The following is a 16,587-nucleotide window of genomic DNA, read 5'->3' on the forward strand; positions in this document are numbered from 1 at the left end:
GTCACACTGCCCCTGCCCCCCAGCCCCTAGCAACCACCTGTCTGCTTTGTTTGTATGGAATCTGGGTATTTCATATAAACTGAATCATGTAATATGTGACCTTTTGTGTCTGGCTTCTTTTTACCTAGGACAATGTTTTCAGGATTCATCCACATTATATCATGTATCATTATTTCATTCCTTTTTATGGCTGAGTAAAACTGTATGCACATAGAACATTTTGTTTCTGCATTTATCCATTGACATACATCTGCATTGCTTCCAGCTTTTTAGTATTACGAGTAGTGCTGCTATAAACATTTGTGTACAAGGCTTTGTTTGAGTATCTAATTTCAGTTCTCTTGGATATATAGCCATGGTTCTTTACAAGGGATCTTGGATGGTAGCCTTGTCATCCAACTTATTGAATGACCAGAGAACATATTCTTTATTCTATTTGTTCAGGGTAGTTTGTTCTTGTATTTTGAGTAGGGGGAGGCTCTGAAACCTCTATAGCTAACCCATCCTATTGAACATTTATATTCACTTTTTATCTTCTGTATAAAACTAATTTTGAAGTAAAGTATACACAAATTAATTAGAATGGTGGAATATACCTAGCAGAGGTAGAGAGGTTATTCAGTTGAGCTCTGAAATTTTTCTGTCCTTTTAATATATATATTTATCTCTTGGATCTAAGATTGGTGCAGTCTTAAGAGATGGAACCACATTAAGTCCTAGTAATTTAAAGTAATTGTTAATGGCTTGAAAGGCCATGTATTAATAAATAAATTCTTCAAATATTGTTTTATGGTACTGACATACTTTAGTTTTTAGAAACAAGCAAGTTTCTTAAGTTAACAGTGGCTCTCAAGCTACCTGTGGTATAGGACCAGTTTGGGACTTTTTGTTTTCTTTTTAAATAATTTCCATTAAGTCATAGACAAATACTTTTTAAAATAAAATTTTAAAATAATTACTAGAAAAATGAAACGAAACCCCAAGAACATACGAAATACAACCTCAACTTTATTTTTTTTTTGGTGGTACGCAGGCCTCTCACTGTTGCGGCCCCTCCCATTGCGGAGCACAGGCTCCGGACGCGCAGGCTCAGCGGCCATGGCTCACGGGCTCAGCCGCTCCGCGGCATGTGGGATCTTACCGAACCGGGGCACGAACCCGTGTCCCCTGCATCGGCAGGCGGACTCTCAACCACTGTGCCACCAGGGAAGCCCCCAACTTTTTTTTATTATTAGATTCAGTAGACCTGAAATTACTGACAATTTTGTATTTAAAGCAAAACAGCAACAATTCACAGCCTTGGCGCTAGTACATAGACAACACTTTGCCTTACGGTGTCATATTTGAATTTAATTGGAATTCTCTTTTGAAAGATAAAAATAAGAGTTGCTCTTCATTTCCAAACACCACGAAAATATGAGCTGGAAGTATACAACTGGCTAGTACTTAATAATTGTACTGGACAAAACAGTGATCCTTATTTGAAATGTCTATGATACTGTTATTAAATGAGATCCTTTTTCTGAACCTAATTAATTATATAGTTGAAGTACATGGTGATATGTTTCTCAACTCTGGGTCCATCTTACCTATAGAGTTTTATACACCCAGGGTAAACAATAACTGGTAAGCCTCTGTGTGTCTTTGTGTACCTATTTCTGCTTGAGGTATTCTCCTATCTTCCTTCCCAAATGTGCAATGTTTTTGTTGGGAAAAAAAGTTAAGTACAAGTTGAAAATGAAGCTTTAATAATATAAGGGTATTATCAGCAGGCACACAAATAACCATCTCCTAAGATAAAAGGTAAGTTAGCAAGAAGAAATATAAAGGTATTCATAACAAATTATAATAAAAAGAAACAGACCCGTTATGTGTTAATTAATGCTAAAAGGGCAGAAAATATGGTGTTATTTAGGTATTGGTCTAAGAACCATTATAAAAATATTAGTCTTTCTTACTATGCGTCAATTTAACTTTATTAATGTTAACTTTTAAGGACTTAAAAACATGGATTTGTGAGTTTTATCCCTTAATGCAACACTCAATTTTTATTACTAGATTGGTCTATAAATTTTTATTACTAGATTATTTTATAAATTTGGGATTAATAAGAATGGTCTAACCCTGAAATTTTTTAATTTATTAATTCATTTAATTTTTGGCTGCATTGGGTCTTCGCTGCTGCACGCGGGTTTTCTCTAGTTGCTGAGAGCCGGGGCTACTCTTCGTTGTGGTGCGCGGGCTTCTCATTGCGGTGGCTTCTCTTGTTGCGGAGCACAGGCTCTAGGCGCACGGGCTTCAGTAGTTGTGGCACACGAGCTTCAGTAGTTGTGGCTCTCAGGCTCTAGAGCACAGGCTCAGTAGTTGTAGCACACAGGCTTAGTTGCTCCACGGCATGTGGGATCTTCCTGGACCAGGGCTTGAACTTGTGTCCCCTGCATTGGCAGGCGGATTCTTAACCACTGCGCCACCAGGGAAGCCCCCTAACCCTGAAATTTTAATTCTGCTTCATAAGTTAAAGATAATGTAACCTATGGAAGAGAATCTATTAACATTCTTATTCAAACTGATGAAAAAACTATAAGACTTGACATGTACTGATATACATACATATCTGCATATATGCTTATTTGGAGATATACTTCACCTATTGCCTTGCACAGCTTTTACAGAATAACTCATAAACAAAGTTAAGAATTATCTATACATAATCTTGCTACAGTATTACAAATCTGGAAAAAGTTTTTTGTTGTTGTTGGCAAGTACCAATGGCAAGGGCCAATTTGTTGTTGACACTGCGATGGAGCAAAATCAACAAGGGAATTTTTTTTTCTAACCTTATATCATTAAGATTTCTAGTATCTCTTTCCTATTCCAGCCGCAGAGCATTATTATATCACTTTTAGGGTCATTTAAAAGCCTTTTTTTTTATCTATAGCCTGTTCTTTTCCGTTTTTTAAGGAAGTTTTTAGCATTTTTGAACAATATTAACCAGGGTATCTGAAAGTCTTAATTATCTTGGAAAGAACATCAAGAAGCTAAAGCTTCTAAGAATGTCCAGGTGTTCCCCTATTCAAAGCTATCCTCAGTAAGGGATTCAACCCCAAGATGTAACTGCTGAGACTTAAATGCTATTATTGGAAAAAGTTTCCTTAACCATCCCTTTGGGAATATCAGAATCATGAGTAATTGAAGAGAAACTAGGCAACTAGAAAGGCAGGTGGCTGGCATTGGTTTGATTATTGCATGGTAATCAACTCTGCTTCACAAATTAAACGAGAGCTAGAGCGATCGCAAAAATAGGCACTGAAACAGGAAAGGCAGCAATCTGCTTTTGACAAGGAAATTTGATACAGCTCTAGAGACCTCCTGGTGACCAAGTTGTCTGCCATCAAGTCTGCTGAAGAGACTAAGCAGATATAATACTAGAAAGATAACATCTTACATTTATATAATTTCCTACCAATTTCAAAATACTTTTGTATATTACTGTTTCCAATTGCTACTATAACAATTACCACACACTGGCTTAAACCAACACAAGTGTATTCTCTTACAGTCTCTGAGGTCAAAAATCTGAAATGGATCCACAGCTACATTCCTTGGTGAGGCTACAGGGGAAAATCAGTTTCCTTATCTTTGCTAACTTCTATAGGCTGCCCACACTCCTTGGCTTATGGCTGTATTCCTCCATCTTCAAAGCCAGGAACAAGCTGCCAACTCTGGTTCTCCCTTCTGCCTTCCTCTTCCACTTATACAGCCTCTGGTGACTACACTGGATTCACCTGAGTAATCCAGGCTCCTCTCTCAGTCTGAGGGTCAGCTGATTAGCAAACCTGAATTCCAACTCCAGCCTGATTTCTCCTTTAACACACAACCTGACATATTCATAGATTCCAGGGCTTAAGACATGGGCATCTTTGGGGTGGGGGACATTATTCTGCATACTACAATATCTCACTGGCCCTCACTACAACTCTATAAAGTAGTAAGGAATATTAGAATATTATAGGCTCAGTGAAGTGAATTAACTTGCCCAGAGTCACATGGATCATTAAGGCAGGAACGGTACCAGATTAGAAAAGTAAATGAGGATTCTATCTTCACGAAAAAGTTGAAAGAGCTTTCGCAACCAGCCAGTGAATATGCCTCTGATTAATTCCAAGGTAGATCTTCAGGGGCCACAACTGTATGAATATTTTCTAAGAAGAGCAATGAGGCAGCTTAATCAGTACTGGGGCAGGACCCATAAGCATCTAAATCAACCGTGATCAAAATGGTTAAAGACGGAATGGGAAGTTTTTGAAAGTTCTGTATAGTCTTGGCAGTTCTTTAAATATTTCCAACCTAAATTTACTTCCGACAAAAAAAAATTTTTTTTTTAAGTGTTTTACTAAAGGTAGCAAATCTTTTTCTGGATGGTCTGGTGTATTTTTTTTTTTTTTGGCCGACAAAAATTTTGAATATCATTTTCTTGCTGAGTCTCACCTAAACTTAGTCATCCAATTTTACCTCTGACTTATAGAAGTTTTATCAAAACTCTTTTCTCACAAAGTTTTCTTGTATGGTAATCCCATCCAAATTTGCTTTGTATATGGTAGTTTCTTAGTAAAATTAACCTTCTTAAAATTCCCCTGTTATATTTTTAATAGTCTTTTATACTATCTGTATTGTATTTTTTATATGTGTTTGCATTTGTCTTCCCCACCAGATAAGCTCCATAGAGAGTTCTGTTGCTTTGTTAATTGCTATATTCCTGTACCTAGAACAGTACATGTTACATAGTAGGTACTCAATATTTTTTTATTGAGTGAATAAAAAAAGAAAGAAGAGTTGACTTCTAAGTATATAAGAAATATTAAATAGTGTTTCAAGAGCATGTACGTTTCTTAAGTGGATTAGTCTAGTTACTCAGCTTTGATTCTACTGGGTTAAGGAGTACACAGTGCAATCTGACTTATCCCTAAACCCAGTTACTTTGTCGTGTTTGGTTGTTACCTAAATTCTACTGATATCTACTTCAAAATTATTTTCAGAAAGCAAACATTTTTTATTAATTTACTTCTTCGAACCGTAACTACTACCATTCCCCTTAAGCCTGCAAATAGTAGATTGCACCTGATAAAACAGATGCTGTATTCAAATCAAAGCAAATGGAAAGTGCTGTGTATTTTGGCAACCTTCCTTTCTTCCTTTGCCTATTTTTAAAACGGAGCTTTCCTAGGATATAATTTCCTGTATAGTGTGGCTGATATGGCCTACTTAAAGTCTTTCAGTCTTGCAGTAATTGAAATGTAAACTCACTGAAGAATTAGAATGGTTTTGCAAATTTTTTCAAGCTTATACCTCTCATGACTTGAAAATAGAGTGTTTACTTCCAAGTCGTGTATAATTGCTGTCACTTTTCTAGGAAAACAATGTTCTTACTCTAAGAATGTTGGAGAAAGTGGCAATGAAAAAGACTGGCTAAAAGCACTTACAAATCAAAATCAGACATTTGGTCCTGAGATTTACTATGAGCAAGAACAAAGAACAGGGAAAACTCTGGGAGATTACTTTTTTTTTTTTTTCCCAGTACGAGGGCCTCTCACTGCTGTGGCCTCTCCCGTTGTGGAGCACAGGCTCCGGATGCACAGGCTCAGCGGCCATGGCTCACGGGCCCAGCCACTCTGCGGCATGTGGGATCTTCCCGGACCGGGGCACGAACCCATATCCCCTGCATCGGCAGGCAGACTCTCAACCACTGTGCCACCAGGGAAGCCCTGGGAGATTACTTTTTTAAAGGCCCTCTAAAACACTGTTGACTTGGCTTTGAAAGTGACCTAATTTGTGACAATATTTGGGTGATATGAAAGTGGACAAATATGCTACATGCTAGTTCTACAGTTCTTGTCAGTTGGTAAAATCTGAAGTTGTCTACTAATTCTGTCTACTAGATAGAGGTTTATCTACTATTTATAAGGGAAAAAACATAGTGAAAAAACATAGTAAAGAACTTTATTGTCAAAAGTGCTCCCCAGGCATCTTTTCATATTTTGGATTAAAAATACTCATTTGATTAAAAGGTTTTAATAATTTGGGAAGTGTAAAGATTAACTCACTGATTAAAAGGGGATTTTTTTTAAGTTTTTGAAAATTAGTTTTGTCAGGGCCACATTCCTATCTGTTTATTTTCTTTTCTGATCTACTTTTAATTTAGTTTTTGCTTTTATCAAAGCTGTACTTATTTATAATTTTTAAATCAAACAGTTGTCCAAGGCTTATTATGAAAAACAACAGTTCCCCACCCTCCTCATCCCTATTTCTGACTCTAGAGGCAACTACTTTGAATTCTTTTATCCAGATCCTTTAGTATTTATTTCCACATCTAAATACATGCTCATATTGCTGCTTCTTAATTTTTCAGAGGGATCTCGTCAGTTGACTTTCTTCTATTAAAGATGATTCAGTAGTTACCCAATGTCACTGTATACTTGCATAATTTCCCTGTAGCCTCCCAGTGTCATTAGGTTGTAATTTGGGTTGGATCAGTATTCAGTCTTTACATTATTGAGGCTAAGTTAGAAAGAAGCAATGGAATATAAAGAACCAGGCTGCTTGTCTTATCATCTTGGCCCTATCCCTTACTAGCTGTATCTTTAAACAAGTTTTTATTTATTTATTTATTTGGCTGTATCGGGTCTTAGTTGCAGCATGCGGGATCTTCATTGCAGCACGCGGGCTTCTCTCTACTTGGTGGCGAGCAGGCTCCAGAGCACACAGGCTCAGTAGTTGTGGAATGCGGGCCTCTAGAGTGCGCAAACTTAGTTTATCCGTGTCATGTGAGATCTCAGTTCCCTGACCAGGGATTGAACCCACGTCCCCTGCATTGGAAGGAAGATTCTTTTTTTTTTTCTTTCTTTCTTTTTTGTGGTACGCAGGCCTCTCACTGTTGTGGCCTCTCCCATTGCGGGGCACAGGCTTCGGACGCGCAGGCTCAGCGGCCATGGCTCACAGGCCCAGCCGCTCCGCGGCATGTGGGATCTTCCCAGACCGGGGCACAAACCCGTGTCCCCTGCATCGGCAGGCGGACTCTCAACCACTGCGCCACCAGGGAAGCCCTGGAAGGCAGATTCTTAACCACTAGACCACCAGGGAAGTCCCTGAACAAGTTATTTTTTTGCCTCAATTTCCTTATCTGGAAAATGAGAACAGTAGTAGTACTTACCTCCTCAGGTGGTTGTGAGGATTATATGAGTTAATGAACACAAAGTATTTAAATCAGTACCTGTTATATAAGATTTTTTTGATCCCTGTAGTATCCTACTGTGACCATTCTTCTGCCCAATAGTTTGTTTTCCCTGGTATTGTCTTTTTTTGTTTTGTTTTGTTTTGTTCACTTCTTTGGTATCCTCTGTTCTCATTGCAAATTTAGACTCAAATTCTGTGACAGTTGTGTGAGTTTCTTCTCAGTGCATTCTCATCCGTTAGCTATTCTGGACTGGCTCTTTTTTTATTATTATTTTATTTATTTATTTATTTTTGGCTGTGTTGGGTCTTCGTTTCTGTGCGTGGGCTTTCTCTAGTTGCAGCGAGTGGGGGCCACTCTTCATAGCGGTGCATGGGCCTCTCACTGTCGCAGCCTCTCTTGTTTTGGAGCATGAGCTCCAGATGCGCAGGCTCAGTAGTTGTGGCTCACGGGCCTAGTTGCTCCGCGGCATGTGGGATCTTCCCAGACCAGGGCTCGAACCCATGTCCCCTGCATTGACAGGCAGATTCTCAACCACTGTGCCACCAGGGAAGCCCTCTGGACTGACTCTCGTCTTAGATCCTTAGACTTCTTGATCTCCTCTTTCCTCTTTCTTATTTTACTTCCTCATTTTGATGCAATGCCTTCTTCCTGAGAAGGCTTTTTGAGAGGTAGATTTTTTTTTCTTTTTCTTTTTTTTTTTTTTTTCGGTATGCGGGCCTCTCACTGTTGTGGCCTCTCCCGTTGCGGAGCACAGGCTCCGGATGCGCAGGCTCAGCGGCCATGGCTCACGGGCCCAGCCTCTCCACGGCACGTGGGATCTTCCCGGACCGGGGCACGAACCCGTGTCCCCTGCATCGGCAGGCGGACTCTCAACCACTACGCCACCAGGGAAGCCCAAGAGGTAGATTTTTTTTGAGATGATAGGCTGGAAATAATGTTCCTTCAGAATTTCCTTCAGAATTTTGTCTTTTAGCTTCTTGTGTTGCTGTGCAGATGTCTGAAGGCATTCTGATTCTTACCTGCTTGTGGGATCTTTTCTATGTCCCCATTGTTTTAAAATTTCATGATGACGTGCCTCGGTGTGAGCCAATTATAATCAATTTTGCTAAACCCTCAGTAGTCTCTTTTAATCTGGGAATCCTTTGTTTTTCAGCTCTGGAAATTTGGTTAAAATTATTTCTTTATGATTTTCTCCACTTCATTTTCACTATTTGTTCTATCTGGGATTCCTTTTACTCAGTTAGAAAGCCACTTGGACTGATTCTCTAATGTTTTGATCTTTTTTTCTTCTCTTTCCTATCTTTTTTGCTCTATTTTATGGTAGAGTTCCTCAATTTTATCTTCTCTTATGTGTTTAATTTCTAAGAGCTCCTTTTATTTTCTGAATGTTCCCTTTTTCGATAGCGCCCTATTCTTATTTTGTTTAAAATAACTTCCTTTTTGTCTGAGGATATGAGTGATTACTTTTTAGACATGTTCTTTCTACAGTCTCTGTCCTTTGAGTTCTGGTTTTTTTGTTTGTTTCAATCTCTGTTTTTCATGTATGATTTTCTCAGATTTTGGATGATCCTTGGTTCTCTGCTCATATTTGAGTATTATAATGAAAAGCTGATTCGAAGTCCTATACCCATGAAGAGGCTTGCTGAATGTGATCTTCACTACAGGGTGATCTGACTAGGCAATTAAATTTGTTCCTAGGGGACTTCCCTGGTGGCGCAGTGGTTGAGATTCCACCTGCCAATGCAGGGGACGCAGGTTCGTGCCCCGGTCTGGGAAGATCCCACGTGCCGCGGAGTGGCTGGGCCCGTGAGCCATGGCCGCTGAGCCCGCGCGTCCGGAGCCTGTGCTCCGCAACAGGAGAGGCCACAACAGTGAGAGGCCCGCGTACTGCAAAAAAAAAAAAAAAAAAAAAATTGTTCCTAGGACTGCCATAAGGAAGTGCCACAAACTGAGTGTCTTAAAACAATAGAAATGTATTGTCTCACCGTTCTGGTGACTAGATGTGGACAGGGCCACATTCCCTCTGAAACCTGTTGAGAATCCTTTCTCGCCTGTTTCTAGCTTCTGGTGGTTGCCAACAATCCTTGGTGTTCCTTATCTTTCAGCTGCTCCACTTCAGTCTCTGCCTCTATTATCATATGATGTTCTCCCCTCCTGTGTCTTTGTCTCTGAGTCTCTCTTCTTCCTCTTTTAAGGACACCAGTCATATTGGGTTAAGGGACTACCATACCCCAGTATGACCTCATCCTAACTATATATAACTATATCTATATATAACTAACTATATATATATAACTATATCTTCAGTGACCCTATTTCCAAATGAGGTCACATTCTGAGGGTTAGAACTTTGTATTAGTCTTCTCAGGCTACCATAACTAAATGCTACACACCGAATAGCTTCAACAACATAAATTTGTTTTCTCACAGTTCTGTAGGCTGCAAATCCAAGATTAAGGTGCCATCAGGATTGGTTTTTGGTGACGCCTCAAGGAAGCTTATAGACCTTCTCTCTGTGTCCTCATATGACCTCTCCTCTATGCATGCATGGAGAGAGATATCTCTGGTGTCTCTTACTTTTCTTATAAGGACACTAGTTCTATTGAATTAGGGCCCCATTCTTATGACCTCATGTAATCTTAATCACCTCCTTAAAGTTCCTGTCTCCAAATACAGTTACTCTGGGGGTTAGGGCTTCAACATGTGAATTTTAGAAGGACAGAATTCAGTCTATAACAGACTTCAACATATCTTTTGGGGGACACATCTCAACCCATAACAATCATTTCCTTAAAAAATTATCAATGTCTATATCCTTAGATGTTTTCTGTTGTGCCAGGCAGATTCTTCAGAGAAGACTCTTCCATTCTGAAAGGTACTTGGTTGCTGGCATTCTGGTGGGAAAATAAGGGTTGGGGGCACTCAATATTTTATAAACTTTTACTTAATTCCTATTAGCCCTACTCTCAGCTGTGCCAGAGATTTGCAAATCCAGCGATCCTCTGATTTACCCTTTCCAGAGAATAAGCCTCAGGGTCCTGCTAGGGGAGGGAGGGGCATCACCACACAGTTCAAGTGGGAGGACATCTAGGGGCCCACCTGCTCCTTACGGGTATCCTTACAGCCATCCTTCTTTTGCCTTTTTTGCCAAGAATTGTGTTACCAATTTTTTAGCCTTTTGGAAGCTCTGCAGTGTGAAGTTGGGCTGCTTCTCAGCTTTTCCCATTGTCCACTTATTATTCTGTTTTCTCAGGTCTCCTGAGTCAGTTACTACTCAGCCATTTCCTTCTTGGGTCCAAAAATGTTGATGCTCTCTTCTCTTCTATATTTTTCTGGACTTAAATGTTTTTGGAAAATCACTTTACTGTTGCTTTAAAGAGATTTGTGGTGGGGAATGCAATTAAATGTGTGTACTCATTCTACTATCTTTACCCATATTTCCAAATTGACTTTGTGAGTGGTATACTTGTGGTTGATTTATACTGTAATATCAAATAAGACTTGTTTTACCATTAACATTCGTTTTTAAAATGTGTTCGCATAGGAGATAGGTTTAAAGTAGTAATACATATTATCATTTATTCAATCCTCGACAATTTTAAAATTCAATTTTAGCTGACATGCAATGAATACATGTATATCTTGTTTTGAGTTATAGTTCACAAATCAAGTTGTGATAAAATCACAGCTTCTACTTGAGACAGTTAAAAGAATCACTTGGGGGCTTCCCTGGTGGCGCAGTGGTTGAGAGTCCGCCTGCCGATGCAGGGGACGCGGGTTCATGCCCCAGTCTGAGAAGATCCCACATGCCGCGGAGTGGCTGGGCCCGTGAGCCATGGCCGCTGAGCCTGCGCTTCCGGAGCCTGTGCTCTGCAACGGGAGAGGCCACAACAGTGAGAGGCCTGCATACCGAAAAAAAAAAAAAAAGTATATATGTGTGTGTGTGTGTGTGTGAATTAGAGTACCCCTTGACCTTTAGGAAGTAAATTGAAAGCATTCCAACAATTTTCACATTAAGATGGAGCTAGCCAACCACAGCTGTCTTGTCCTTTTCTAGCTTCCAATGCAAATGCTTTGCAAAACCTACGGAAAGAAAAAAACTCTCATGGTAACATTTAAACCTAACAGGCTAAGTCAGGCTTTTGCTAATATCTAGGAAGAATTTTACTAACTGTAGTGCCAATGGCAATAGACTTTTAAAAACAAGGACAGAAACCGTTGTTTCCATTAAAGGAAATGTTGTTAAGCAGTAAATTGGAGGGAGACCTAGCCACCTCCACCCTAATCCCTAGTGATGGAACAGCTTAAAATCATAAAATCTACAGCAACCAAAAAACTCAACTGCCACCGCCTTCTTTGCAGGGGAACTGTGTTCAGAGGCAGCCAGTGTTCTGCCTCCCCCGTATCTGTTCAGAAACCATTACCTCACTACTTTGAAGAAAACCCCCAATAAGTTCCAAAAAGGAGAAATAATGAGTACAAGAGAAGTTCAAAAGTGCAGTACTAGACGAATTCAAAAATAAAAATGACAGTAATACATATTACAATTTATATTCTTCAATGTAATAGCTTTAAACGCCTTTATTTTGAACAGGAGGGAAGAATAATGAAACATTCAACTCACAAAGCAAGAAGAATATCAGAATTAAAAGAATCTGTAAAGAAAGTAGGATGAATAAAGCAGTAAAAAAGCAGAAATAAAAATAAAAACAAAACCAAGAGAATTACAATATCTAAGAGTTGTTCCCTTCAATGAGTCTAGTAAGATAAACACTTGAAATAGCTTAAGGTATGGAGAAGAGTAGAAAAAGCATTGACAAAATAAACAAGAAAGGGTTTAAGCAAGCAATGCTAAACTTTAAGTGACAGAAAATTAAGACTGTATAATGGAGGGCTTTAAATGAATGCATAACATAGTTCTTTCTAAAATTTTAGAATAAATTTTTTTTGGACCTAGAGAGTGTCATACAGAGTGAAGTAAGTCAGAAAGAGAAAAACAAATATCGTGTATTAACACATATATGTAGAATCTAGAAAAATGGTATAGTTGACCTTAACTGCCAAGCAGAAATAGAGACACAGATGTAAAAAACAAATGTATGGATATGAAGGGGGAAAGGGGTGGGGTGGGAGGAATTGGGATTGACACATATACACTATTGATACTATTTATAAAATAGACAACTGATGGGAACATACTATAGCACAGAGAACTCTACTTAATGCGCTGTAGTGTCCTAAGTGGAGGGGATATATGTGTATGTATGGCTGATTCATTTTGCTGTGCTTTAAAGAGATTTGTGGTGGGGAATGCAATTAAATGTGTGTACTCATTCTACTATCTTTACCCATATTTCCAAATTGACTTTGTGAGTGGTATACTTGTGGTTGATTTATACTGTAATATCAAATAAGACTTGTTTTACCATTAACATTGGTTTTTAAAATGTGTTCGCATAGGAGATAGGTTTAAAGTAGTAATACATATTATCATTTATTCAATCCTCGACAATTTTAAAATTGTCGAGGATTGAATAAATGTGTAGAAGCTAACACAACGTTGTAAAGCAGCTATACCCCAATAAAAATTAATTTTAAAAAATAAGTAAATAAAATTAAAATGGAATGTTTTCTAATAATGTAAGATATACCTATTCTTTATTTTTCCTTTTCAGCTAAATTTTACATTATTTAAGCAGGGAAGTTTCCTCTTTTACACAACACCAGGATCTACCTTTGGAATGTTCAGATATGTACATCATCTTCCCATTATGTAATTTTAGTAATATAGTGCTTCATCAACTACAGCTGTAATAATCAGATTGTCAGCCAGATTGCCATCACACTGTGAAGGGTCCTCCTAAAAGTATAAAAGCTAGAGCTGTTCCTGAAGATTTTAGCTAAGTAAGAAAAATAACATCTTTCAGAAAACCTCATGTAATTTTAAAAGCTCATGAGAGAGATGTTACTTCAGAAATGTAATAGATTGTAAAAAGATGAAGTTCTTTTGAAAAACTAAAATTTTTAAATATATTGAATTATACAAATATATGAAATTTTGTCTATCTCTTGTCTGTCAGGATAAATATAGACTGATTCCTTTTTTTTTAAAAACCACAGATCCAAACTCTGCAGGTAAAATGGAAAAATTCATCAAAAGGTCTTGAAAAGTCACAGAAGTAGATTGAGTTGAGTAATTTTATTTTAAAATATTATATTAACTTCCAAAGGTTTTCAATAGCATCTTTTAAGTGAAGATCTAACAATTCCGTTTTATTATGTTATATTCTTCTTAAGAAGATTGCCAGAATAAATTATTAGAACCAATTAAGGACGTTTTTGCCAATGACATGTTGTTTGACTATAAATCTGAGAAGTAGGCTAAAGACTCAGTTCCTTCTATTTTTTTCAGTTTTTTTTTTTTTTGTAATGATGATGTGCCTAAATAGTGTTATGAAAAAAAGGGTACATTTAAACTGTTTACATCTAAACAGCATTATCATGCAAAACTGAGTTCATCTTTTCTCCAAAGCCAAGGCTCTTCTTACATTCTTTTCATGAACGATACCACCTCCTTCTAAGTGATATTTTCAGAAAAAACACAGAGCAGCCTCCCGCTGCAGTGCTTCTCAAACTTTGAGGAGCATTGGAATCCCCCTGGGATCTTGTTAAAATGCAGATTCTGATTTAGTAGTTCTGGCCTGGGCTTGAGAGTCTGCATTTCTGGCAGGTGCCCAGATGATGCCAATGCTACTGGCCTGTAGACCGCATTTCAGGTAGCAAGAATTTTGTGCATGTTCTCAAGTCTGCTTACATATTAAAAACTTTTGGAGCTTGCCTTTTAAACACCTAGCTGCCCTCTCTCTGCACGTGATGATGGGGCCTAGGAATCTACATAATTTTTTTTTTTTTTTCTTTTTTCGGTATGCGGGCCTCTCACTGTTGTGGCCTCTCCCGTTGCGGAGCACAGGCTCCGGACGCGCAGGCTCAGCGGCCATGGCTCACGGGCCCAGCGGCTCCGCGGCACGTGGGATCTTCCCAGACCGGGGCACGAACCCGCGTCCCCTGCATCAGCAGGCGGAGTCCCAACCACTGTGCCACCAGGGAAGCCCTACATAATTTTTTTTAATCCCCAAGTAATTCTTATCCACAGCCAAATCGAAAAGCATTGATTAAGAGGTATCTTACTGTATTGTGAAAAGTGAATAATTACCACGTTGTGCTTTTTTTAGTATAAGTTTATGTAGGAAGATGGGCATGAAATAACAAATAGTTTGTTTTAGAAAACATCTGTATGTAAATGGACTAGCAACTTGGAGTATATCATAGAAAAATAATATTTTAACAAAATTAACCGTATAATACTATTAAGAGGGTAAGGATATTGAGTTGGACTTTCTCCTAGCTTCCATGTTGTAGGGCTGGCCATACACAAAATTTCTACATCAGTGACGTTTTTCTTGAGAATCATCCACCTTTCTTCCTGTACCTTTCCTCCCACTTTTTTCTTCCTCTCACTGTGTTTACTTGGGGTCTTCATACTATCCTGCACTCTGGCACACATCCATCCCTTCCTTACCCCAACTATCCAGTGCTCTGTAACTTGCCTCTCTCTCCATTCACCCAAATGTGAACCTCAGTTCTCTGTGTGAGGCTGGCTGCACATGCTTTTGAAGGAAAGTAATTTGATAACCCAGACTCACTTTCAGTCATGACAGATTTATTCTTCCCGGAGCTTTTGGCGTTTTTTCTTTACCAGTGTTTGCTTTTCGAGATGAAGCCGTTTTCCCATGTGGTATAAAGGCTGGCTCTTACTGTTTGAATGGTTATTGTATGTTAAAGCATGCGGTTGAGCCTATAACATAAAGCTACAACTTGTATATAGAAAGTAGTATCTTACCTAAAGAAGGAAGATTTTCGTTTACTGTGTCAGTCATAGCCCTGTCAGTCACCTGGAGAAAAGAGCATACCTTTTAGTGGCTAGGTTAGTTCACTTGTGGAAATAGCAAGGTGGAATTGACCATGTGAAGATGCATGAGGAATTGGAGGACCTACGTTCCTAAGAAGTGGTGCCAGCCCTTGGGAATGCCTCAAATAGGAAATGTAATGGGCCAAGACTTTGGGAACACTAAGGGAATAAAGAAGGTACGATGACAATCTAGCATGGAAACATGACAATTAGGATGGCCATTGAGCCCCGTTTACTCCTCTCTGCCTGGATAGGCTCTGTCACAGGCTAAAATCCTGAGAAATTCTGTGTGGTTCTATCAAAAGTGGAGCGGTGTCTCTGTTAGATATTTATTATCCCTCATAAATCAATAGGACTTTAAGTAATACAAAAAGTGAAGTGCAAATTCTCAGCCAGTGTGGATGCAGAGAGTTATTTTGAACTCAGAGGTCATTCCTTCCTAAATTCTGCTCCCGGGAACAGTTCCTGTAAGCAGTTCCTGCTTTTTACATCTTCTTTTCAACACCCCTTTTAAATTAATTATCATCTAGTTTTTAAACATTTTTGCACTTTTTCCTTCTCTCAAGTTTCTCAAACTACTGAGGTCAGGGATGAGATACATGGGGCTTCTGTGATTCAAGAACATGGAGGAAGACCAAGGCAATCTTGTGAAAGAATATCCATTTCTAGTTACAATCTACCCCATTTTAATTGATTTTAACACCAGATACATCTGTATAATGTGAGGCTTTCTTCCTCAGAACAACAGGATATTCTGTGAGGTCTTCGGCAGTGACGTCTGGAAAGGGCAGGTAAACCATGTTGCTGCAAGTTCAGCGTCTGAAAGTATAACCGATTCCCAAACATCCAAGTCCTGGAAAGCTATAAAGTGAAGACAGTGGGTCAATGGGGGAAGAAGTACCCCAAAGTCAAGGAGGTCCAAATCAGTCCTAGTCTAACATATTCACCTCCAACGCATTCGCCCTCTTTTTTTTTTTTTTTTTGCAGTACGTGGGCCTCTCACTGTTGTGGCCTCTCCCGTTGCGGAGCACAGGCTCCGGACGCGCAGGCTTAGCGGCCATGGCTCACGGGCCCAGCCGCTCCGCGGCATGTGGGATCTTCCTGGACCAGGGCACGAACCTGTGTCCCCTGCATCGGCAGGTGGACTCTCAACCACTGCGCCAGCAGGGAAGCCCCTCCCTCTTTTTAAAGAAAAAAAAAAAAAACTATTTCAACCAAGGTCTTATTCACTGTGGAATGAAATTCAACTAGCTTATTTTCAAGCATGCTTCTAACTTAGCACAGCTCTGGGAAAAATCCCATAATTGAGCCATCTGGGTTGGATAAAAGAGGGAGTTTTTCTATTTGATTTCTCACATTTTGTTCCTTTGTTTTTAATGGGGAAAAA

At 39.1% G+C, this 16,587-nt stretch overlaps 1 protein-coding gene across 3 annotated transcripts in view; it reads left to right on the forward strand.

Annotated features, from left to right (window-relative positions):
- The window catches only part of REEP3 (receptor accessory protein 3), a 100,409-nt gene that overhangs the window by 48,670 nt on the left and 35,152 nt on the right, over positions 1–16,587 (forward strand). Inside the window, exon 1 of one of the 3 annotated variants that reach the window (XM_032607641.1) lies at positions 15,575–15,578. The exons of the other annotated variants lie outside the window; for them this stretch is intronic. The gene's annotated coding sequence lies outside the window, so the exon portion shown is untranslated. Of the gene's footprint in view, positions 1–15,574; positions 15,579–16,587 lie in introns of those variants that run through there. 3 annotated transcript variants of the gene reach the window in all.

The sequence above is a fragment of the Phocoena sinus genome, chromosome 16, assembly GCF_008692025.1.
Source record: "Phocoena sinus isolate mPhoSin1 chromosome 16, mPhoSin1.pri, whole genome shotgun sequence".
Taxonomy (NCBI): Eukaryota; Metazoa; Chordata; class Mammalia; order Artiodactyla; family Phocoenidae; genus Phocoena; species Phocoena sinus.